Genomic DNA, 21,614 nt, shown 5'->3' with positions numbered 1-21,614 from the left:
ACTTAATACTCTTATCCTACCGATAATGAGGTATGTACACATTCCCTTTTGCTTAAAAGTTTTGTTGCTTGCTAATCCTCAATGTACATCACCATTGAAATTAGCTTAAATATTTGTGGAGTTTTGCCTTTGCCTTTGACGCCCAGAGAGTATGAATTTCAATTTTATTTGTTTTGTTCTTCTTCGTCCTTTTTTTTTTAGATCATTATATGTTTTTTGAGCAGAGATACGGGGATTGTGTTGCAAACCCCAAGATTCTTTTCTCTTGCGTAAGGGTTCTGTTGTTGTTGGTCTCTAGCGTAAGGGTTCTGTTGTTGTTGGGATGACAAGCAGGTTATCTAGACTCAATCATTGTGCCAACTCGATTTCATGCGTGTGTGTGTGCAAGTAGTTATTGTTAACATGCAACAAACTTTTGCCTTTGAGATTCCATTAGCGAAAAGCAAACATTGATTATTGAAATTTTGTAGATAACTAGACATCTAGACATCTGTATAACGAAACAATGGTGTTCTTAATTTTGCTTTTGTAAGGTGATCTGGGTTGTTTTTTTCATATGATAGACAAGGTACCAAGGTGTTGGATTTACAAGAGTTGAACTGTTCCGCACCACGACTTCCTTTTCTTATAAAACATTTTCTAAATCTCCAGTTCCTTTGTTGGCGCAGTTTCGCCCTTAAGCAAAAAAACCTCTTTTCGTTCGCCCATTGTGCCTATTATGTAGTTGCCTGTAATTGCTTTATCTTTTTCCATACTTCCTAAATTCGAATTGCCATGTGATGTCTTTCTTAAATAGTCTGTTGAAGGTAGCAACTACAATTACTCTCTCTCTCTCTCTCTCTCTTTTATGTTTGTTTTTTCTTTTTCCTTTTTTTTTTGGTAATGGGTATCTGGCATGAGTAATTTTTCCCCATATGTTGTTTGGAAAACTGCCTCAATGCAAGAAACTTATAGTTAAGCGATTGATATGAAAACCACTTTATGTGATAAGCATTGTAAATGAAATTGTTTTGGTTGCTCTTTTGTTCCTCTATTTCATTTTTAGGTTTTCAGTGTCTTTAGACGTTGTCAAACTCTGGTCTATAGCATGTTAAATTTGAATCGTGGGAGGACAAGCGCATTGAATTCTCTCATTGCATCATTTATTGGTGGCTCGCTTTCTTTGGCTTCTAAATCCTTCATCCAATGCAAACTTTATAATGACCAATACCCATAGATTGAAATTGAATGACGCGAGCCCATAGAAACACCCTTTGTTTCCAAGAGTTGTGTGTAACCACTATTGAACCCTTTTTCTCAAGATGGGATCCAACTGTTTTTAGCCAATGCTTAAAGGTGCGTCTAAACTATTTTTTCATGTTTCGCTTTAAAGAGTGGAGTATTTCACATGGTAGTTTGGTGTATCCATTTGTTGACTTTTTAGTAGTTAATTCATTTTATTCAAACACGTATATGTCCATTTTTTTTATCTCTTCATCACCTATGGTACGGTGTATAAGTGAATCAAAATTACTGTTTATCACTTTATTTTCCACCTTGCGCAAACCAGCTTACCGTGATGTGCTTATATTATGAAAAACAGGGAGGTTAATTGGTGAGGCCTATATAATATAGAGGTTTTACACTGGGAAAAACATAGAATCAGTGATAGGGTCATCTCATTAACACGAAACTCATTACTTTCCAACTGGCATGACAATAGCAAAAATCTAGAATCTGAATCATTACTTTGCCTTTCCAACGGCTCCCTCTTGCTGGTTCCGAAAATGACTAAGAATCTGGTGTGCCTGCGTGTAAACAGAATCAGAATCGCACTTCATTAGTACAAAGAGAAATTACAAGAAACGCTAGACCGACACCGAAATGAGAGGTTCCCGTATATCACCTCTCAATACATGAGCACTTCCATGGATAGCCCAACCAAGTATGCAAAACACTTCTATTTATGTGTTGAGAATAAAACTCCTACCAATACACATTGTTCCAGAAACAAAGGTTTCTCTGACATATTATGTTGCAAGCAAGATTATCTTAATAGTTGCCTTTGATAGCTCTATCACCATTTAATATTTGTATATATACGTTATGAAGTTTCATAGTCTACATTTTGATATATTTTTCTGCTAATAAACTCTATTTGTTTATACACTCACATATCAGAGAAAAAGAAGGCAAAGATTTATATTAAAGTAACAGGGTTAGGAATGCATACTTTCTCTTTTGCTCTAGGTGTACCACATTGAGACAATAAAACAAGAGGTGGCACATCCCTTTCTTGAAGAACTAAGGTACAGAGATTCTGGCTATTAAAGCATAGTTGCAATAAGATAGACGCAGCATATTCCTTTCCCTGTTGTGATCCCGTTTCTAGAACTACAACAAGTAATGGGATGCCACCTTCACGAAGTTATTCTTTGAAGCACCCCCCTCGAATTGTTGACAAGTTGGCAAGAAGAGCGACGATTTGTCAATCATTCCTATGTCGGGATCCATCACTCAATAAGGTGCTTCTTCGCCCTCGCATGAAATATGGATAGATTGAACAAAGCAAAGAGCATCATCTTTCTTCCCCTAAGGGTTCCCGATTCTAGGAGATCAACTAAGGCCTTGACTACGCCAGAATCGACCAATCTTCATTTTGTACTCTTCCAACACAGAGGTTTGAACAAAGTGGCGCCATTCTCTTTTGCTCCCCGCATTTCGACTTAAGAACATGGATTAGTGGCTCTATTGCTCCCATACGCAATCATGTTCTTATTGTTTTCATTAATAGATAGGTTCAACAGAGTAGTGACAAGCGTGATCTTGGGTCGACTTCTCTATTGAATATAGCAATGAAATAAGAGGTGGAATAGCACTACAATGAGCAATAATTACGCTGATTATCCATATTGTGCTTGGCAAGAAGTCGCAAATCTCTTTGCGGTTTGTGGTTTGTGTGTCACCGCATTGAACTTTTAGATCCTCTACAAGCTTCTCAACATGGGAAGATGTGGTCAAATCATCAAATCTCGAAGTCAGAAAATGGAAGAGAGAGGCTTCTCGATGGTTACTTCCATATATTATCGGCAACCGCAGTGGATCGTTTTGGAGCTATGATATTTTACGCCGGACAACCATGGAGAAAATCCTGCCTCTTTACTTGGAGAAGAAACTGAACAATTGGATGTGACTTCTCCGAAAAATTCACTCGTGTGTCCATGCTTACTCGACAAATCTGATGCTTCATGTAAATTCGTTGCAAAGGATGGGGGAAGATATTCAATGCTCGAAATAGTGCTTGAGGCTGATTCAGTCCTGCAGTGAATATATGACTACCCTGGGAATGATTGGTCACACTTTGGAATCACCTTGTGTTGTGAATATATAAGTGCGGAAACAACGTTACCCACAACAAACGGATCGATCCTACACAAAGATCGATCCTTCACACTAGACAAGACTTCAACACCCTCCAAGCAATATCCCAACACTTCTCAATATCAAATAACAAGCATATAAAGTAAAACAATTAATGTAAAGGAAGAACAAACCACAAGACGAGATATATCGTGGTTCGGCAATTTGCCTACTTCCACACTGCGAGTTCCAAGCTTTACTGGATGTCCTGAGTAACAGATTACAAGTATCTCAATTCACTCACAAAGAATGAACACTCAACTCACAAAGAATTGCTCTCTTATAAACTCTCACTTTCTTGGTTTTGAAAAAAGTTAGGTTTTCCAAAAAAACTGATTTTGTTTTTATACCAAAAAACCAAAATCGCGGTTACTATAGCGAAGCCCACAAAAAGGACACGAGCTGGTCGCGCTTCAAAACACTAGACCATGAGCTGGTCGATTCCACTCTCTGGCCAGCGGCCGCTCTGAACTTGAAAAACAGAGAAAAAACTCGTTTTTCTCTACATTCTCCACATCGGTGAGGTTTTAACACATAAAACCAAGCCCGAACACATCCAAAGAAGATCACATCCGAGGAACACCTCCAAAGAAGGAAGACTTCGCAAATAAACCGCCCTTAAAGGGCTATGCCCACACAGGGCTCTTTCAAACATGTAGGATTTGGAGCAAGTCCAAACAGTGTTGGAACTTAACTCCGGTGACAACTTTTGTCAGCATATCAGCAGGATTGTCATGGGTGTCTACTTTCTCAAGTGCTACATCACCATCCTCAATGACATCCCGTATAAAGTGATAACGGACATCAATATGCTTGGTCCGACCATGATGAACTTGGTTCTTCGCCAAATGAATAGCACTCTGACTATCACAATACGGCAACAACACCGCTTACGCTTTCAATACCCAAATCATCTAGAAGACCTCGAAGCCATAGTGCCTCTTTCACTTTGCCTCGCCATCGCCATATACTCGCCTCAAGTAGTAGATAGAGCAGCAAGAGTAGCTGTGAGCATAGACCTCCAACTAACCGTGCACCATGCATCATAAACACATAACCGATGAGTCGATCGCCGTCTATCTAGATCACCGCATAATCATAATCCACAAACCCATTGACATAACAAGTGCCTCCACCATAAGCTAATCCCACATCCAAGGTACCCTTCAAGTACCTTTAGTACCCATTTCATCGCCTCCCAATCTTCGCTTCCCAGGATTTGCCATATACCGCCGACAACACTAACGCTGCGGGAAATGTAATGCGTGTGCACACCATAGCATACATCAAACTACCCACGACACTTGCATAAGGAACATTTGCCATATGCTTTTGTTCCTCCAATCGAACTAGGAGAGAACTTAGTCGAAAAGCCTAAAATGCCCAACTAAAGGTGTAGAAACCGACTTTGCATTCTCCATACCAAATCGAAATTACTTTAATGTATTTCTTCTGAGATACAACTATCCGTCGCTTCTTCCTATCTCTGTCAATCTCCATGCCCAGTATCTTCTTGGCTCCACCTAAGTCTTTCATCTCAAACTCAGAGCTAAGTTGAGATTTCAACTTGTCTATCTCCACCATGCTTTTGGAAGCAATAAGCATGTCATCCACATAAAGCAGGAGATAGATGAAGTCATTACCACGAAGCCTTCTAAAGTAGACACAGCAGTCATACTTACTTTGGGTGTACTCATGTTGCATCATGAATGTGTCAAAGCGCTTGTACCATTGCCTGGGCGATTGCTTTAACCCATACAGTGACCGATTCAATTTGCATACATAATCTTCTTTCTCAGCAACGACAAACCCTTCAGGTTGTCTCATATAGATCTCTTCTTCCAAGTCCCCATGCAAGAAAGCAATTTTCACATCAAGTTGCTCTAACTCCAAGTTGAAGTGAGCAACTAAACTTAATAACACACGGATGGACGTATGTTTGACCACCGGGGAAAATACCTCATTGTAGTCAACTCCTTCCTTCTGTGAAAAACCCTTTGCTACCACTCTTGCCTTGTACCAAGATCTTGTTCGGACTCGGGAAGGACCTCTTTCTTCACGAACACCCATTTATCGCCGATAGTCCTTTTGCCCTTTGGCAATAAAACTAGGTCCCATGTGTGATTTTTATCAAGAGATTCCATCTCTGCTTGCATAACTACCAACCAATCTCTGTAATGAGCATCTCTAACAGCTTCTTTGAAGCTATCTGGCTCATCATCTTCGATATTCACTGCATATGCCACTAAATCCACCTGACCATAGGGTTTCACCGGCTTCTCATGCCCATACTTGTGCACTTCTTTAACTTGTCTCTGTGGCCTAGGGTCAGCCACTACAAGTTGCGGATGCTCTTGCTCTTCTTCCTGTTACTGTGTGGTTCCATGATTTGGTACCTCATCATGATCTAACCAGTCATCTGGCAGATCGCACAACTCAAGCTCATTAGCTTGAACTTCTATAGACTCACCATTCTGCCCAGCTACTTCCGGCTTACTGAAAGATAATACGGAAGTCTCATCAAAGGTAACATCTCTGCTGACCAGGAACTTGTGGTCTTCTAGACACCACAATCTGTATCCCTTTACCCCATTTGCGAAACCTAAGAATATGGCCTTCTTAGCTCTAGGATCTAGCTTGTTGTCCCTCACATGGTAGTAAGCTGTCGATCCAAACACTCGCAAAATACTATAATTAGCTGGGTTACCTGACCACACCTCATAAGGTGTCCTGCAATCTATGGCTGGTACTGGTGACCTATAATGCGGGTAACACGCCATGGACACCGTGATCCGCCCAATACTCTTTGCCTAGACCGGCATTAGACAATAAACATCTTGCTCTTTCAAGCAAAGTTCTATTCATCATCCTCTCGCCATTCCATTATGTTTTGTGGGCGTGCCCTCGACTGTCCATTAAAGGTCGGCAATTCCATTACAGCGCATTGAAGAACTCTTGGAAAGGTCCATAGGTATACTCAAGCACCATTGTCGGACCATAATGTCTTTACCTTCCTATCAATGCGATTCTCAACCCTTGCCTTCCACTTCTTAAATGTCTCAAACACTTCATCTTTTCGATTTCATCATATACACCCACACATAGCGAGTATGATCATCAATGAATGAGACATAATAGCGTTACCTCCCTTGAAGCCACGGAGGGTCCCCAAACATCCGTATGCACACATAATCAAGGATGCCTCGTTGTCGCGGTGCTTGCTTGACTTGAACTTAACTCAGCTTTGCTTCCCATAGACGCTTAATGCTCATAGAACCCCATACTTGGCTTCTTCAAGTTCTTTCAAGAACCCGCTTGCACAACTCGGACAAACCCTTTTCACTCATATGCCCTAAACGATATGCCATATCTTAGTGCACTCTTTAATCATTTCTACATGCACCCATCGCGACATCGCCTATCACCATTACTACTGCATCGAGTATACAAGGTTCCATATTTTTGACCCTTCATAACAACTAAAGAGCTATTAACAATATTTAGGACTCCACCTTTGCCCACAAACTTGTGGCCTTTGGAATCCAAGGTACCAAGAGAAATAAGACTTTTCTTTAGCTCAGGAACATGTCTCACATCGGTTAAAGTCCTCATTACACCATCATACATCTTGACCCGTATAGTTCCAATTCCTACCGTCTTACAAGCAATGTCATTACCTATTAAAACGGAACCACCATCAATGCTCTCATAAGAAGTAAACCACTTTCTATTCGGGCACATATGATAGGAACATCCGGAATCAAGAATCCACTTTTCGGTCATATAGTCTTGTGTGGGCACACAGAGACTGAACTCATCCTCTTCAGAGCCTGAAGCATAATTTGCCTCAATTTTTGCCTTACCTTTCTTCCCGACCATCTCTTGTTCTTTCTTCGGGTGAGGACAATTACTTGCATAATGTCCCTTTTCATTGCAATTGTAAAGACTTTGTACATATTTTAAAGGCTTCTTTGACTTGGACCTAGAATTCTCATTACTTGAATAATTCTGTTCATACGAATTTCCTCTTGCCACTAGCCCCTGACCTGCATCAATGCTATTCTCTACACGTGTCTTCTTCATCAACTCATAAGAAAGAAGTGCACTTTGAACTTTGTCAAGATTGACGACTTCTCTGTTCATGAATGTAGTCATTAGATGCTCATAGCTCTATGGCAAGGAGAATATTAAACATGCCGCTTGATCCTCATCATCCATCTTCATACCAACATTCAAATAATCCGCTAGACGTCGGCGGAACTCACTAACGTGCTCTTGCATTGTTGAACCATCGACCATTATGTACCGATAAAGACGCTTTTTAAGGTACATCTTGTTCGTCATGCTCTTGGTCATATACATAGACTCTAGTTTGAGCCAAATACCAGCAGCGGTATTTTCTCCCATCACACTATACATAACCTCATTAGCAAGACATAAACGGATTGATGAACAAGCTTGAAGATCGAACTCTTCCCAATCATCATTACTTATACTCGCCGCCTTAGATTTAATCCCCTTTAAAGCCTTGGCAAACCTTTGTTGGATGAGGATGTCCTTTACTTGGACTTGCCAAATCCCAAAGTTATTCTTCCCATTAAACTTCTATTTCAAACCTCAAGGCGTTTGACATCTTGGGAGCCATCTTTCAAGTTACACACAATAACCCAAAAGAAACAGTTTCACCTCGGAATTTAATCGAACACCTTGTCTACACAAATTTTGAGCACTAAACTCAAAATCCTAGGTTGTATACCTACGCTCTGATACCAATTGTTGTGAATATATAAGTGCGGAAACAACGTTATTCATTAACAAACGGATCAATCTTACACAAAGATCGATCCTTCACACTAGACAAGACTTCAACACCCTCCAAGCAATATCCCAACACTTCTCAATATCAAATAACAAGCATATAAAGTAAAACAATTAATGTAAAGGAAGAACAAACCACAAGACGAGATATATCGTGGTTCGGCAATTTGCCTACTTCCACACTGCGAGTTCCAAGCTTTACTGGATGTCCTGAGTAACAGATTACAAGTCTCTCAATTCACTCACAAAGAATGAACACTCAACTCACAAAGAATTGCTCTCTTATAATCTCTCACTTTCTTGGTTTTGGAAAAAGTTAGGTTTTCTAAAAAAACTGATTTTGTTTTTATACCAAAAAACCAAAATCGCGGTTACTGTAGTGAAGCCCACAAGAAAAGGACTCGGAGGGCGGCGCTTCTTCCGAAAGCACGGTCGCCGCCAAAACACTAGACCATGAGCTGGTGGTCGCGCTTCACTCTGAAAGAAAGGCTCAACTTGAAAAACAGAGAAAAAACTCGTTTTTCTCTACACCTTGCTATTATCTTCAATACACTTTGATGAGTTGCCAACCTTTTTCTTTTGAGATCGATGTCCAGCTTCCAGAGAGGACCTTGGAGTAGAATTATTACTATAGAAACAACAACGAAAACTGTCTGCATGGGTGAAATCTTGAGAAGGGACATTAGAAGATATAGGCAAAGGTGAAGCATTGTTTCCATTAGCAGTATCACAACGTCTTATGTTATTGTCTTCGCACCAATTTGCAATTAAATCCTTCACGGTGTAATTGGTAATAAGATTTGCATGTGCAAGATCTTGACGGGTTTTTTTGAGAAATGTTAGTCCGTTGTCAACCCACCTTTGGATGAAAGCTCTTTCATAAGTCTGTCCAGATGCAACAATCACAGGGTCCAACATTAGCCCCAGCGACGGTGGCAGCGAAAATAAGGAGGAATAGGCACGCCATTTGTAGCTGAATATTGCTCAAGTTTAGCCGTCCAATCCCGAATGTGCGCAAGAAGATTCACAATTTGATCAATTGCTTCTAACTCCTTGCGCAGTGATCTTGCTCTCTCCTTTTCCAAGGTCACACTCTCCACCAGCAACTCCTGATTTGAAGTTAAACCAAGTGACTCAGTAATTTTTATTAGAATCTCTGAATGGGGTTAAAAATTTCCTTTTGATCTCTCATAGCTTCTTTTATTAATTCCGATACTCTCTCTTGGTCTGAACATTAAAGTTCCTGCAAACGGTGCTGAAAACAGTCTACCAATAAATTAGCACAAAGCAAGGAAATAATGAGAAAATATGTAGCACAAGTAGATCAACAAGGCTTATAAAAGGAAATGCAAACAAGGAAAAAGGCACAGAGGGCTACAACAAATAATTCATATGAGATTGGAGTACATATATATTAAGTACCTTCAAGATCAACTAATTATGAAGTGAATGAAGATGATTGCAAAGATTATACACAATATGTGACAAATATCAATACAAGACCTCTGGATCTTTATTGCCATTGGCTCACTCCGTAGGACCTGGAGATAACAAAGAAAACTTATCAGGGGGGGACACTCCTAAGAATAAGGAACTGGCTTCATTAAAGTTAGACCAACACCTTTTCCTAAAAGTTGTGTTCGACTTACCTTTAGTTGAAATCTGCATTAACAATTACTAATAAAACATTTAATGGGTGTTTAACCATATGTGTATGCTATCTTAGTATACGGGAACAATAGGAAGTGCAAGAATTTCCTTTATTGTTTTGATCATGTAGTAGTTAGATTTCTTATGAGTTTGTTATGTTTTTCTGTTTTTTTTTTAAAGGATAATTGTATTAATAAGAAAAAGTTAAGCAGGTGCCGACTAGCAAAGTCGGTAAAATCTTTGGGTGATGATACCAGAGGTCTGGGGCTCGAATCCCACCAGCATCAAAGAGTTACTGATCTCATTTAAAACAGGCTTACCAACCAAAAAAAAAAAAAAAAAAGTTACGTAGTACAATGAATTGATAGGATTGATAGTTATCACCAAAGACTAAAATATCGCCGATATATCCGATATATTGTTGATATATATTATTTTTTTTGTACACCGACATCGATATTTCCGACATATATCCACCGAATATTGAACCCTTTTTTTCCGATATATATTTGAATTTCTAATATAAAACTTTATATCGCCAATATATTTGATATATATGATATTTACAATATATCGTTTGAATTTTTGACCATTTTTTTATATAAATCTGATATTTCCAATATATTTTCGATATTCATGATATATCCGATATTTCCAATATTTTAAATAGTTTGGACGGGTCACAAAAAAAAAGATATATCCGATATATCTGATATATATCAATTTTTGGATACACCGATATATTTACCAATATCGATATTTTGGTCCTTGGTTATCACTACCACATTAGATACTAAAATTAGTTTACAAATCTTTAAACTCCCACTGCCGGGATCGAACCCGGGATTATGTTGGTTTGTCCCTACTAGCACATCACATTATATTATGTTGGCTTATTAAAAAGTAAACTGTCTTTCTTTTGTATTTTTATTATTGTTTATTATTTATTGGGTTCAATTTCTTCGATTTGTCATAAATTGACAACACAAAGTTTGACGAAATATTTTTTTTCGCCATTACAGATTACCATAAGGACGGAAAGGCTTGGGAACTTGGAAAGTGGAAAGGCTATATATTTATCAATAAGGTGGTATTTAATTGTTAAACGCGAAGGGAAAAAAAACTTGCATCACAAATTGACTCAAAACAGAAATTTCCTTACCATATTTTTTCGCTTGGGTACATCAGAAATTTTGAAGCAAAACCTTATGTAAGAGGGGAATATTTGTGATCCTTTAGATCGTACAAAGAATTTCTACTTTGTCCTTTGAAGAACATATATATGATACGATCTCGATCATAGTTTTGGACTTCATATAAATATGGATATTTATTTCTTGATTAATTATAAGTATCCATACTGAATGTGGTAGAATTCACTTGGGATTGACAAAATGTTGGTATAGTATAGGACTATAGGTAACCTAATTGTTTCATAGTGTGGTGATGACCACCTATTCCAAACTTAAGGACAAATTGAGTATCTCTGACACAATAATAATTTTAAAACATTGTACCTGACTGACAATTAGTAAAATATTTTCTTCAAATATTGCAACATCAGATCATACTATGTACTTAATACCAGCTATCATATTACATGGTGCTAGCTTTCAATCACGTGCATCGCACGTGCCCTCTACTAGTAGTAATAATAATAATAATAGCTTAAATCAATAGTTTCAAGAGTTAGTGGTAATTGGGAAGTTATTAAGTTCATAATTTAGGACTGTTTCTCTCCTGTTTCGCTCAGCCTAACCAAATACCAATTCTTCATCACATGATCGCCCTTTATTTCCTACTGTCTCTCTCCTATTTTGCTCAGCCTAACCAAATACCAATTCTTCATCACATGATGCCCTTTATTTCCTACTGTCTCCATCAATACAACATTAAACAGATAGAAACCCGGATTCAAATCAAGAATTTCGACAACCCGTAACCGAAGCTGAGAGGTGAAACTAACAAAAATTTGAGCGGTTAATCAGGAAAGTAGGATGTCCAAAATACTGTTTGAAATTGTAGAATTCCAAAATATAGAATTATAAACAATTGGGAACTGACCGGCGGTCAATCTTGCCGGTTAACAAGTGCTCCACGTCTCAGGTAGGTGTAACTGGAGGTTGCAGCGCCTATTAATGGGTGGGGTGAAGTGGTGATAACGATGAGGGAGTGGTGGATGCTATGAGTCGAGGATAACTCATTGTGATAACGATGAGGGAGTGGTGGATGCGGCTGGAAGAAGAAGAAGATCGGTCTCTTTTTTTGTTTTGTTTGATTGGGCTTTTGTTTTTTGTAGTTTTAGGCTCAAGTGGTTGTATGTAAACTTTGACTTGGATTGGGGTCCGAAACAAAGTAGGATTCTAACTTACTACTTCGGAATAGAGAGCTAGTCCGTAATACAGAAGAATTCCACCTTACTAAAGCACAACACATATATGCATCACGCATACACTTCAAAGCTTCTATCAATTCAATTTTTTTTTCTGAATAAAAACAATCACTCAATTTATAAACTATTGATATTTTAAATAATTAAAAGCAACGAATCTCATGACAGTAAGAAATAAACTTAACTATACTTAGCTTCTACCATCTTTCTAATACTATACCATAACGACTAAAAATAGATTAATTCTTCATACTCTTGATACTTCAAGCTCCTTCCCAAACCTTTTGTGGTGATGGGATAGAGAATACAGAGATGTAGAAAGTGTTGATGTAGTGAACGCATGAGACGCTACAAAATATAGCTTTATAGGAAAACTTTCAAAAGTACTCCACGTCTCTACTAGTCATAATCGTGAAGCTACAGCTTCCTGACGCTGGGCAGATTTCAACTCCTATCTTAACTCGAATTCCAAAATCTATCGCACTCTCCCTCTTTTGCTTTGCATGAACTAGGTTAGTTTTCCTGGTTATATTGGAACTTCCCTAGTCCTCTATCATTGTTTGAATTGGATTTGGAGAAAGCTACTCACAGTTGGAATGGAAATATAAAAAGCTCAAGAATTCGGTGAGTTTTTTACTTTATATCTTCAGCACAGGTTCAGGTACGTATTTATTTTCTCAGTTCTATTTCCTTGTCATGAGCTACTGATTAAACTATCTATTTAACTACTTGGGTTGCCTCCCATAAGTGCTACGTTTAATGTCGCCAGCCGACACAAAGGGGAGAAACTTAAAGTTACCCCCCCTAACTAGCTTAGGTAATTATTTTTTTTTTAAATTTGTGGGTCTTTTATACTCAGATTCCCTAGACTTAAAACTTGTTTGTAATCCAATTTTTGCTCTTTTTATCTTCCTTCTTTTCCATGCGTGGCCTATACATTTTAGTAGAGGGCGTATTTATTTTCTCAGTTCTATTTCCTTGTCATGAGCTACTGATTAAACTATCTATTTAACTACTTGGGTTGCCTCCCATAAGCGCTACGTTTAATGTCGCCAGCCGACACAAAGGGGAGAAACTTAAAGTTACCCCCCTAACTAGCTTAGGTAATTATTTTTTTTAAATTTGTGGGTCTTTTATACTCAGATTCCCTAGACTTAAAACTTGTTTGTAATCCAATTTTTGCTCTTTTTATCTTCCTTCTTTTCCATGCGTGGCTTATACATTTTAGTAGAGGGCGAGTCATCTTAATTAAATCTTTGATAAATCTACGATTAAAAGTAGCTTGACATAAAGATGCTCGAATGTCTTCTATTTTTGTATGAGGTTGACCAATGTCTAGCAATGTATTAATATGGTGTATAACATTATCCTTGTTATAATTCATGCCTAATTGTGATACACATGATAAAAATAGATCTTTGTGGTGAGTGTTTCTAAAACTTTTATTAGCTATTGTGTGTACTACACATAGATCATCCATCTTTTCCGTATCATCGTCAGGGTTTCTAAATAGTGTAAATATGTTTACTTCTACTCTCATATTCCCGAAAGTTATAGACATGTTCTCATTCCTACAATTAATTAAAGCTTCTGCTATAGCTAAGAATGGTCTACCCAAGATGATAGGAATTTGGTTTCCATTTGTAGGTAAAGTGTCAAGAACTATAAAATCAACGGGGTAATAAAAATCAGAGACCTTGATAATCACATCCTCTATTACCCCTCGTGGAATCTTAATAGACCTATCTGCTAACTGTAGTCTAACATTTGTTGGTTTCAAGTCCTTAAACCCTAGTTGTTTATAGACTGAGTAAGGTAACAAATTCACACTAGCACCTAAATCCAATAATGCTTGATCAGTGTAGTCCTCTCCTATTCTACACATAACTGTAGGACTACTGGGGTCCTTATGTTTTACTACGGCTTGGTTATGTAGAAAGGATGAACAACCTTGTGTAAGGAAAACTTCTTTTGGGATATTTGTTTTCTTTTTTACTAGGTCTTTTATGAATTTGGCATAGGAAGGCATTTGTTTAATTGCACTTAGAAAAGGAATATTGATATGTAGATTTTTAAAAATATTCATGATCTTATTATATCCTGCTTCCTTTTTGTTATCTTTTAACCTAGAGGGGAATGGTGCGGGTGGAATTTTTTCAATTACCTGCTCTTTGGTTTTCTCAGTTTCAAGTGGCTTTTCCTTATCTTTTGTTATAACAACTTCATCAGAATTAGGTATGTCAACTTTGTTATCTACTTTCTTTCCTGACCTAAGGGTAGATATCGAGTTAACTCCCTCTGTGGATGCGGATGAAGGGGTGGTTACAACTTGATAAACATTTCTACCTTTAGGGTTTTGTTCAGGTTGACTTGGTAGAGTTCCCTTGGGTCTGTTTGCTAGATTCGCTAGTATTTGATTGAATTGTTGGGTCATCTGTTGAGTTATTTGTTGAGTTACCTGAGAAATTTGTTGTGTTAAATTTTTGGCCAATTCTTTTGAATTCATTCTCGGTTTTGGTGGCTAAAGCTTTCATGGTTTCATCTGTGGTGTTGGGTTGGGTTTGGTAATTAGCTATAGGATCAATAGCTAATTCTCTGTTCATGTTTGTTTGTTGTTGATTTTGATATTGAGGAAAAGGTATTACTGTGCTTCTATTTATGTATTGTTGCCTATTGTTCCCTTGATTACCTTGAAAACCATATTGGTTTTGTTGTGGAGGCATATTCTGTCTCCATGAATTGTTTGAGTTATTCCTAAGATCTGGGTTATAGTTGTTGTTGTTGTTAAAATTATTTTGATAACCCTGTCTTTTGAATGTATTAAAAGCACAAACATCATCAGTACCTTGAGCAACAAACATAAAGCAAACTAAGGTGTTGTGATCTATAGTAAGACAATTTTCACAAAATTGGTTGACATTCATTGCTTGTTGAGGTTGATTATTCATTGGAGAATTTAAAGTAAATGAATCAAACTTCTTGTTTAAAGTTTCAATTCCTGTGGATAAACTAGCAATGACACCTTCAAGTTTCTCATTGAGTTTGTTTTTAACCTCATACATACCTGGTTTACTAAAACTCATCCCCCCATTTACCCGTGCCATGTCCTCATGGTCACTACTATTGGCCCAATCCTTAGAGTTCTCATCAAAGTTTTGTAAAAAAGTGTAGGCTTCATCAGGAGTAAGACTAGTAAATCTTCAGCCATTCATTGATTCAATTAACTGACGGTTCATAGGTGAAATACTTTTTATAAAGTAATGTACGATATTAAGTATGTCAAAACCACGATGTGGACAGCGGACAAGTAAATCATTAAATCTATCCCATGTTGTATGAAACTCTTCATTAGGTTTTCCTTTGAAGGTTGAAATAGCCAATTGCATGGCTTCAGTTTTACGTAAAGGGTAATATTGTTTCATAAACTTTTGTGATAGTTGCTCCCAAGTAGTTATAGAACTAGAGGGTAGGGATCTATACCAACGTAGTGCGGCATCCTCAAAAGTCAAGGAGAACAACCTTAATCTAGTTTCTTCAGGGGAAAGATGAGGTACTTTAAAAGTACTTAATATGCTCAAGAACTTACTCAGATGATTATACGGTTCTTCATTTGTTTTGCCATAATATCTTGGCAACATATTAAGAATGGTGGGCTTAATCTCATAGTTATTGTTATTGTCTGGCATCATTATACAGTTCGGTGGTTGAACCGCGATAGGTTGAAACAAGGTGCTAAGAGTTCTTTGATCAGCCATGGCTGCTAATGGTACTCTCTCTGGTGTATCTTCTAAATCTACTAGTGGTGTGTGTGTTTCAGATTCGGAATCAAATCCTGAGTTGGATGGTGTGGTCTCTTCCAAAACCAGAATTGGAAGATTGTTACAAGAATTAGTTCTTCTGATTAAACGTTTACGAGGTGAATCATGAAACCAAATTTTCATGCACTAGACAATTAAGCTATATAAACTAAATGAATATGCACTTAATTAACTAAATTATATTATTAAACTATATGAGACTGACTATTAATGCTAATTATAAAATCGCTAACAGGTGATTAACGGTGGAAGAGAAGCACTTATTGTTACAACAAACAAAACAAGTCCAAAAATTTTAAAATTTTTATATCAGCTACCTGATACGTCCAGGAAGTAGCCTGTAACATATTAGAGCAATCGGAGCTTGCTAAGTTCCTCTTCTGTACTGTTTAATCCTACAGAGTCCAGTGAAAAAGTTTTCTGCACACACTATAAACAATCGATTGAATAAATAAGTAACAGAGCACTAAAAATCACGAAAGTTTTACTGGAGTCTCCTGACGTGTCAGGGATGAACTTGTAAAACGTTTGGATTATTTGGAGTTTTACAGATCCTTCTTCTAGACTGTTCTTCCAGAGACCTTGGTCCTGAAAAGCTGCAGAAACACACTAAAAAGAAGCAACTAGTTAAGTGGTCAAAACAGATCAAACAGTACTAAAATTTTTACTGGAAGCTACTGACGAATTGAGGTTCCTCCTGTAAAAAATTTAATTTTTTTGATAATATGAAAATAACTCTGCTCGACTACAGATGCTTGTGTCCTGAAACTGAAAACGGGGTACTGCAAAGACAATGTTAGTTACCCAGGTAAGACAAGTACTAAAATTTCGAAAAAATTTCAATAAACTACTGATACTGTACAGATCAACTCTGTAAAATTTCAGAATTTTTTGAAATTTATAAATATGTTTTCTGTACTATTCTTTTCTGTTAAACAAACACTAAACTTTATGAAAATACTTTTTACTATGCAAATCTAATTGAATTATGCTAAATATGTAATTTATACTATATGAATTCCTAAATTAAAGTAATCTAAATTAAATATTCTATCACCTAATCAATTTAGAACGGGTAGCGGCGCCATTGAAAAAGCACACAACATGTATTTATTTGTGTCGTTGTTTGTGTTACGTTTCTTTTGCAAATCTTACTTAGCCTATTATATATTGATTAGTATAGTGGCTAGCAAGGTATCAATCCTACTCTAAATAATTAGTTGATATTAATAGAAATTCCTAATCTAAGTTACTCTAATGGATGCAAGTAAAAGATGTGGCTAAGTAATGATGAATATATAGTTGATTTGATTTGAGATGTAAACTAAGCATAAACTAAACTAAATTAAATATATGAATATTAATTAAGAGAGAGAATATCTTGGGAGAGATGAATCCACCAAAATCATAGAATTAGTCTAATAGATCTACCTATCATGCTTAATATAAATCACAAATAGAAACTCACCATACCTACAAATCTTATGCTCATAACCATGATGATAATATGTGGCTTTCAACGTGCTTTCTATATTTCCATTAAATACTTCTTCAATCTCCAATGATATCTTCTATCTAACCAAATTGTGCTTTAAGTGACATTCAATATATAACTCTAAGTGCCATGGAAAATCCACATGTGGCATTAGCCATACAACTAATTGAGGTGCCATAAAGAATCCAATCATCACACTAGAACACTAAAAACTAGAAGAAAAAAATCAAGGGTTTGTGGTATTTGGCTATACACAATCATGAATTACCCTAAGATCTTTTAGCCTCCACAGGAGCGTTAGATCAATGGACGAATAAGAAGAAACTCAATCAGGGATTTAAAGTAAAACATGATAGAAGAAGAACTAAACTAAAACATACGAAAAAGAATTTATCTCCCCTCCCAAGAGAAGGGAGATTAGCTCCTCATACTATGTTGTGAACATAATATGAAAAGGAATAATCTTTATAGCTATCAATAGTAAAAAGGTCTGAACTTTCTTCTCTCTTAATTCTAGATCTAAGATGCAAATACTAAATTTCCTAGATGATGTAAACTGAGGTTTTTGTGCCTTATATATTGGCTTACATGCTCGTCTGGATAGAGATTCGAATCCTATGTTTATTTGGTGTCAAACTCTCTGTCATCTTTCTAGAAGCAATCCTGGAAAAGCTAGATTCGTTTGCACAAAACTGAGACATGGCCCACTTTGCCCTGCAGGCTATTTGGCAAGTTGCAACTTCTGACAGCTTTCAGTTTCCTAATTCTTGTAAAACTCTGACTTCTTTTCCATGTTGATCTCATCTTCCTATGAAGTCGAAATTAAGGCTTTGAGATCAGATTGAAGACTCTTCTAACTCAATTATTATCCTTTTTTAGAGTCTCATTAGGCTTGGCACTTAAGGAGACAAATATGACGTTTTTGCCCTAGGCCTTTAGCTGTAATTCCCAGTGACTCATTTTTGACTTGTTTGACTTCTTTTCCTTCTATATTTCACATTTAGGTTTTTTGACCTGCAAAAACTCAAATTGCATCATAATAGAATATTTAAATATAAAATGGAGACTGACATACACATAATTGGGGTTATAAATCATTACTTTTGAGCACTTATCACTAGGCAAGGTAAAACAAACTCCTCTAAACAAAAGAAACAAACATTCAATCCATGTACGTATATAATATCATAAAGGCTTATATATAGTGCTCATTAAGCCTGCAAAACAAATAAAAGAAACCAAGTTCTACCAATCCAAATAAGTCTCAAGAGATAAAACATCATGCAACTAATTATAAGTTTTCTCTTAAGTTTAGAAACTTAGTTTTGTAATAACTTATCTGGTGAGTTATTCCAAAGACAGGAAATGCCTAGATTGGGTCTTGTTCAGTTAAGATCTCCCGTAGAGAAACTACTAGAGAAATATATCAGACCTTGCCTTCAGATAATCTACAACTACTAAAAAAAACTCGAGACCTTTCTTAAATATAGCTATCAATTGTTCAAAAGTTCAATTCTAAAATATAGCTATCAATTGTTCAAAACTACTAAAATTGCATTACAACAAACAAAAGTTCAATTTTAATCTAAGAAATATACAAGCTAGAGAACATGAAAAGGCTACTTGAAAGAAGTTTACAGCTTCAACCTATTTTCCTTGTTGCAAGTGCTTAAGTTGAGGACCTGAACCAAGTTTTCAAACACACTCTATTACATTACCGTCACTCTATTACATTAAGTTGCAAAGATCGAGGAATCAAGAAAATTAGCCAAAATAAAAAAAGACAAAAACTACCATGTTTTAGGAGTATAAACACTTGTATGCACACATGCAAACTCATATATAATATTGTCTAACAATAATAATAGAGAGCTCCCTCAAACACATAAACCATTGTTGCATTCACTAAAGCAACAATAAAAACTACAATAATTTTGAAAACATTCAAAATCCTGGTTGACCTATCTGCACTAAAAATGTCATAACTTTATTTATATAACTCGGATTAATACAAGGTAAATTGGGTATGAAACTACACTAAATTGTCTACAACTAACTTTCAGGCCATGAAAGGAGTTTCCCAACAGAAAATGCATAGAACGCCACCAAATACAGAACTTCATCAGAAAAATCCAGGCTGACCATTATGTACTAAAACAGTCATAGCTTACTATGCAAATATCGAAACAAGATGAATCCAATTGTATTGGAAAGCAGACTCATAGATCTAAAAATCTTATTCAATCCCCGAGACCAAATTCTCAAGCACGATTTTTCAAGAATCTTCTGAACCAACACCAGAAACTAAACCAAATATAGATCAATAAATGTGGTGGAACTTCCACTGATGGATGGTGAATCATAGAGTTGGACCATGGTGAATCAAAAATCTGGTACATTCCGTTTTGTTTCCCATCCCAGTCTTTCGCAATACTTCCGGTTTACTTCTTTTCTTAGGTCTTGACTTCTCTACCATGATCTCCCCAATAGTGAATATATGAGCTATTGTCGTTTCATTCCTATTCGTTGTTATGATGTTCCATATGAAAATAGCGGAGACTCACGAAGAAGTATTGTTCTATTTACCAGTGAGTGGTATTATTGGGCTGATCCTTTGGTGGGAAATGTTCTTCATTTTTGATAATGAAACCATTCCATTACTACCAACCCAAAGAAATACGACCTCTCTGAGATATACGATTTATGCCGAAAAGGTACGAAGTTGGATTCATTTGGAAACATTGGGCCATTTACTTTATACCGACTATTTCATCTGGTTTTTGGTTCCTAGTCTTATTTTATTAGTAGCCATGATTGGGGCCATAGTACTAACTATGCATAGGACTACTAAGGTGAAAAGACAGGATGTATTTCGACGAAATGCTATTGATTCTAGGAGGACTCTAATGAGGTGGACGACAGACCCACTCACGATCGACTAAAGAAAAGGGAGGAATAGAGTCAACGTTCGCTTCCTTCGCCGCTTCTTTCGGATAAGGCCTCTTACTTTGCATATTAGATGATTCTCTTTTTCTAGTTTTTGCTTACTTCGATCTAGTGTTCAGAACGGGCGGGTGTTCTTGAGTTCACTGCCTGCCATGAAGGATGGAATTGAGAGATTCCGGAGGGTTGAAAGTTACAAGAGTCTATATCAATCGATTTGATCCCTTACACAGAGTAGGATAAACCGATACCCTGTTTCTATTCCAGTCCAGCCTAGAAGTCAATAGAGCAGAGTGAATTATGATATACATTTTTCTTAAAGTAAGAAAAGAAATCAAATTAATTCTTTTTATATATGGAATTCTGGAAACAGCTATTGGGCAGTATAATAGCGCCAATACTCTTTTAAGATTTCAGTATTATAAAAAAGCATTCAAAGCCGCTTTTCACCTTTATCTCTTTTTTAAGAAAATGCAATAGTGCAGATAAAAGCTTCAACGTATCGCTGCTCACCAAACCTAAGTAGTTCAGTTTAAAAAGTAAAATGAGTCTCTTTAATCATAAAAGGTCGAATCCAATATAGCTGGAGGAAGAACTGGCTTTTCAACTGAAAGGAGGTGGAAACTCTACTAAGATGGAGATCGAAAGGTGGGCCATAAGCCTGACTTCCCATCTTAAAGTATTGTTTACCAGAATCTCCTACTCCTGCCCGGAGGAGATATACGCATTTGAAGCAGATACACCTCCAATCGAATCGGGAGGAGAGACCGATCCTATTGATTCGCTTCTTTTGTGCCAAAAGGCTGCGAATGAGATCTCGAACGCAGGGCCTCCTACGTCTAAATCCGTTTTTCGGTGGAGAAGAGACTCAAGGAAATCTATTCTAAGCAGTGAAACCCCTACTGATGTCGTATCCCAGCCAGCTACACACAAACTTCCCTATCTCAAGTCCATCTCCGAGTGGTATAGACAGCCAACAAAAGAAAAAAATCACAGAGTCCAAGGTCGGAAGGATTCATTTCATCGGTAAGGAGAGGGTGGTCGTAGATCAGGCTCAACCAACAAGAAAGAGAGGATCTCCTAAGCAAGGGCCTTTTTC

At 37.0% G+C, this 21,614-nt stretch overlaps 1 pseudogene; it reads right to left on the bottom strand.

Moving 5' to 3' along the window:
* Positions 1 to 1,724: 1,724 nt before the first annotated feature.
* LOC147517159 (U-box domain-containing protein 3-like) lies at positions 1,725 to 19,717 on the bottom strand (annotated as a pseudogene).
* Between the last annotated feature and the right edge of the window lie 1,897 nt (positions 19,718 to 21,614).

The sequence above is a fragment of the Coptis chinensis genome, chromosome 2 (genome assembly GCF_015680905.1).
Source record: "Coptis chinensis isolate HL-2020 chromosome 2, ASM1568090v1, whole genome shotgun sequence".
Taxonomy (NCBI): Eukaryota; Viridiplantae; Streptophyta; class Magnoliopsida; order Ranunculales; family Ranunculaceae; genus Coptis; species Coptis chinensis.
Note: the sequence above shows the minus strand (reverse complement) of the source record. Positions and strands in the feature narration are given on the sequence as shown.